Source organism: Cavia porcellus, unplaced genomic scaffold, assembly GCF_034190915.1.
Source record: "Cavia porcellus strain 051 isolate PalLab524CR breed Dunkin Hartley unplaced genomic scaffold, mCavPor4.1 scaffold_13, whole genome shotgun sequence".
NCBI lineage: Eukaryota > Metazoa > Chordata > Mammalia > Rodentia > Caviidae > Cavia > Cavia porcellus.
Window position 1 is genome coordinate 75,733,845 of NW_026947496.1, and position 6,005 is coordinate 75,739,849.

Below are 6,005 nucleotides of genomic sequence, written 5' to 3' on the forward strand. Positions count from 1 at the left end.
TGTTACATTACATTCACTAGTAGGAGTGAGACAAACATCACGGGGTGGTGCGCATTGTATGGGTGTGGGTTACATTACATTCACTAGTAGGAGTGAGAAAAACATCACGGGGTGGTGCGCATTGTATGGGTGTGTGTTACATTAGATTCACTAGTAGGAATGAGAAAAACATCACGGGGTGGTGCGCATTGTATGGGTGTGTGTTACATTACATTCACTAGTAGGAGTGAGAAAAACATCACGGGGTGGTGCGCATTGTATGGGTGTGTGTTACATTAGATTCACTAGTAGGAATGAGAAAAACATCACGGGGTGGTGCGCATTTTATGGGTGTGTGTTACATTAGATTCACTAGTAGGAGTGAGAAAAACATCACGGGGTGGTGCGCATTGTATGGGTGTGTGTTACATTAGATTCACTAGTAGGGTGAGAAAAACATCACGGGGTGGTGCGCATTGTATGGGTGTGTGTTACATTACATTCACTAGTAGGAGTTAGAAAAACATCACGGGGTGGTGCCCATTGTATGGGTGTGTGTTACATTACCTTCACTAGTAGGAGTGAGAAAAACATCACGGGGTGGTGCGCATTGTATGGGTGTGTGTTACATTACATTCACTAGTAGGAGTGAGAAAAACATCACGGGGTGGTGCGCATTTTATGGGTGTGTGTTATATTACATTCACTAGTAGGAGTGAGAAAAACATCACGGCGTGGTGCGCATTGTATGGGTGTGTGTTACATACATTCACTAGTAGGAGGGAGAAAAATATCACGGGGTGGTGCGCATTGTATGGGTGTGTGTTACATTACATTCACTAGTAGGAGTGAGAAAAACATCACGGGGTGGTGCGCATTGTATGGGTGTGTGTTACATTACATTCACTAGTAGGAGTGAGAAAAACATCACGGGGTGGGGCGCATTGTATGGGTGTGTGTTACATTACATTCACTAGTAGGAGTGAGAAAAACATCACGGGGTGGTGCGCATTGTATGGGTGTGTGTTACATTACATTCACTAGTAGGAGTGAGAAAAACGTCACGGGGTGGTGCGCATTGTATGGGTGTGTGTTACATTACATTCACTAGTAGGAGTGAGAAAAACATCACGGGGTGGTGTGAATCGGAGGGTCTGAATTAGGAAAGGCAGTGAGTGGCAATGTGGATGGAGAAAAGCACCGCGGGGTGGTCAGCATGGGGAGGTCAGGGACATGCAGTGGAAATGTAGGATAGGATTCTGAAAAACATCGCGGGGTGTTGCACATTGTATGGGTGTGTGTTACATTAGATTCACTAGTAGGATTGAGAAAAACATCACGGGGTGGTGCGCATTGTATGGGTGTGTGTTACATTACATTCACTAATAGGAGTGAGAAAAACATCACGGGGTGGTGCGCATTGTATGGGTGTGTGTTACATTACATTCACTAGTAGGAGTGAGAAAAACATCACGGGGTGGTGCGCATTGTATGGGTGTGTGTTACATTACATTCACTAGTAGGAGTGAGAAAAACATCACGGGGTGGTGCGCATTGTATGGGTGTGTGTTACATTACATTCACTAGTAGGAGTGAGACAAACATCACGGGGTGGTGCCGCATTGCATGGGTGTGTGTTACATTACATTCACGAGTAGGAGTGAGAAAAACATCACGGGGTGTGCGCATTGTATGGGGGTGTGTTACATTACATTCACTAGTAGGAGTGAGAAAACATCACGGGGTGGTGCGCATTGTATGGGTGTGTGTTACATTACATTCACTAGTAGGAGTGAGACAAACATCACGGGTGGTGCGCATTGTATGGGTGTGGGTTACATTACATCACTAGTAGGAGTGAGAAAAACATCACGGGTGGTGCGCATTGTATGGGTGTGTGTTACATTAGATTCACTAGTAGGAATGAGAAAAACATCACGGGGTGGTGCGCATTGTATGGGTGTGTGTTACATTACATTCACTAGTAGGAGTGAGAAAAACATCACGGGGTGGTGCGCATTGTATGGGTGTGTGTTACATTAGATTCACTAGTAGGAATGAGAAAAAACATCACGGGGTGGTGCGCATTTTATGGGTGTGTGTTACATTAGATTCACTAGTAGGAGTGAGAAAAACATCACGGGGTGGTGCGCATTGTATGGGTGTGTGTTACATTAGATTCACTAGTAGGGTGAGAAAAACATCACGGGGTGGTGCGCATTGTATGGGTGTGTGTTACATTACATTCACTAGTAGGAGTTAGAAAAACATCACGGGGTGGTGCGCATTGTATGGGTGTGTGTTACATTACCTTCACTAGTAGGAGTGAGAAAAACATCACGGGGTGGTGCGCATTGTATGGGTGTGTGTTACATTACATTCACTAGTAGGAGTGAGAAAACATCACGGGGTGGTGCGCATTTTATGGGTGTGTGTTATATTACATTCACTAGTAGGAGTGAGAAAAACATCACGGCGTGGTGCGCATTGTATGGGTGTGTGTTACATTACATTCACTAGTAGGAGGGAGAAAAATATCACGGGGTGGTGCGCATTGTATGGGTGTGTGTTACATTACATTCACTAGTAGGAGTGAGAAAAACATCACGGGGTGGTGCGCATTGTATGGGTGTGTGTTACATTACATTCACTAGTAGGAGTGAGAAAAACATCACGGGGTGGGGCGCATTGTATGGGTGTGTGTTACATTACATTCACTAGTAGGAGTGAGAAAACATCACGGGGTGGTGCGCATTGTATGGGTGTGTGTTACATTACATTCACTAGTAGGAGTGAGAAAAACGTCACGGGGTGGTGCGCATTGTATGGTGTGTGTTACATTACATTCACTAGTAGGAGTGAGAAAAACATCACGGGGTGGTGTGAATCGGAGGGTCTGAATTAGGAAAGGCAGTGAGTGGCAATGTAGGATGGAGAAAAGCACCGCGGGGTGGTCAGCATGGGAGGTCAGGGAACATGCAGTGGCAATGTAGGATAGGATTCTGAAAAACATCGCGGGGTGTTGCACATTGTATGGGTGTGTGTTACATTAGATTCACTAGTAGGATTGAGAAAAACATCACGGGGTGGTGCGCATTGTATGGGTGTGTGTTACATTACATTCACTAATAGGAGTGAGAAAAACATCACGGGGTGGTGCGCATTGTATGGGTGTGTGTTACATTACATTCACTAGTAGGAGTGAGAAAAACATCACGGGGTGGTGCGCATTGTATGGGTGTGTGTTACATTACATTCACTAGTAGGAGTGAGAAAAACATCACGGGGTGGTGCGCATTGTATGGGTGTGTGTTACATTACATTCACTAGTAGGAGTGAGACAAACATCACGGGGTGGTGCCGCATTGCATGGGTGTGTGTTACATTACATTCACGAGTAGGAGTGAGAAAAACATCACGGGGTGTGCGCATTGTATGGGGGTGTGTTACATTACATTCACTAGTAGGAGTGAGAAAAACATCACGGGGTGGTGCGCATTGTATGGGTGTGTGTTACATTACATTCACTAATAGGAGTGAGAAAAACATCAGGGGGTGGTGCGCATTGTATGGGTGTGTGTTACATTACATTCACTAGTAGGAGTGAGAAAAACATCACGGGGTGGTGCGCATTGTATGGGTGTGTGTTACATTACATTCACTAGTAAGAGTGAGAAAAACATCACGGGGTGGTGCGCATTGTATGGGTGTGTGTTACATTACATTCACTAGTAGGCGTGAGAAAAACATCACGGGGTGGTGCGCATTGTATGGGTGTGTGTTACATTACATTCACTAGTAGGAGTGAGAAAAACATCACGGGGTGGTGCGCATTGTATGGGTGTGTGTTACATTACATTCACTAGTAGGAGTGAGGAAAACATCACGGGGTGGTGCGCATTGTATGGGTGTGTGTTACATTACATTCACTAGTAGGAGTGAGAAAAACATCCACGGGTGGTGCGCATTGTATGGGTGTGTGTTACATTACATTCACGAGTAGGAGTGAGAAAAACATCACGGGGTGGTGCGCATTGTATGGGTGTGTGTTACATTACATTCACTAGTAGGAGTGAGAAAAACATCACGGGGTGGTGTGCATTGTATGGGTGTGTGTTACATTACATTAACGAGTAGGAGTGAGAAAAACATCACGGGGTGGTGCGCATTGTATGGGTGTGTGTTACATTACATTCACTACTAGGAGTGAGAAAAACATCACGGGGTGGTGCGCATTGTATGGTTGTGTGTTACATTACATTCACTAGTAGCAGTGAGAAAAACATCACGGGGTGGTGCGCATTGTATGGGTGTGTGTTACATTACATTCACTAGTAGGAGTGAGAAAAACATCACGGGGTGGTGCGCATTGTATGGGTGTGTGTTACATTACATTCACTAGTAGGAGTGAGAAAAACATCACGGGGTGGTGCGCATTGTATGGGTGTGTGTTACATTACATTCACTAGTAGGAGTGAGAAAACATCACGGGGTGGTGCGCATTGTATGGGTGTGTGTTACATTACATTCACTAGTAGGAGTGAGAAAAACATCACGGGCTGGTGCGCATTGTATGTGTGTGTGTTACATTACATTCACCAGTAGGAGTGAGAAAAACATCACGGGGTGGTGTGAATCAGAGGGTCTGAATTAGGATAGGCAGTGAGTCGCAATGTAGGATGGAGAAAAGCACCTTGGGGTGGTCAGCATGGGGAGGTCAGGGAACATGCAGTGGCAATGTAGATATGTTTCTGAAAATCATCGCGGGGTTGTGCGCATTGTATGGGTGTGTGTTACATTACATTCACTAGTAGGAGTGAGAAAAACATCACGGGGTGGTGCGCATTGTATGGGTGTGTGTTACATTACATTCACTAGTAGGAGTGAGAAAAACATCACGGGGTGGTGAGCATTGTATGGGTGTGTGTTACATTACATTCACTAGTAGGAGTGAGAAAAACATCATGGGGTGGTGCGCATTGTATGGGTGTGTGTTACATTACATTCACTAGTAGGAGTGAGACAAACATCACGGGGTGGTGCGCATTGTATGGGTGTGTGTTACATTACATTCACGAGTAGGAGTGAGAAAAACATCACGGGGTGGTGCGCATTGTATGGGTGTGTGTTACATTACATTCACTAGTAGGAGTGAGAAAAACATCACGGGGTGGTGCGCATTGTATGGGTGTGTGTTACATTACATTCACTAGTAGCAGTGAGAAAAACAGCACGGGGTGGTGCACATTGTATGGTTGTGTGTTACATTACATTCACTAGTAGGAGTGAGGAAAACATCACGGGGTGGTGCGCATTGTATGGGTGTGTGTTACATTACATTCACTAGTAGCAGTGAGAAAAACATCACGGGGTGGTGCGCATTGTATGGGTGTGTGTTACATTACATTCACTAGTAGCAGTGAGAAAAACATCACGGGGTGGGTGCGCATTGTATGGGTGTGTGTTACATTACATTCACTAGTAGGAGTGATAAAAACATCACGGGGTGGTGCGCATTGTATGGGTGTGTGTTACATTACATTCACTAGTAGGAGTGAGAAAAACATCACGGGGTGGTGCGCATTGTATGGGTGTGTGTTACATTAGATTCACTAGTAGGAATGAGAAAAACATCACGGGGTGGTGCGCATTGTATGGGTGTGGGTGTTACATTACATTCACTAGTAGGAGTGAGAAAAACATCACGGGGTGGTGCGCATTGTATGGGTGTGTGTTACATTAGTTCACTAGTAGGAATGAGAAAAACATCACGGGGTGGTGCGCATTTTATGGGTGTGTGTTACATTAGATTCACTAGTAGGAGTGAGAAAAACATCACGGGGTGGTGCGCATTGTATGGGTGTGTGTTACATTAGATTCACTAGTAGGGTGAGAAAAACATCACGGGTTGGTGCGCATTGTATGGGTGTGTGTTACATTACATTCACTAGTAGGAGTTAGAAAACATCACGGGGTGGTGCGCATTGTATGGGTGTGTGTTACATTACCTTCACTAGTAGGAGTGA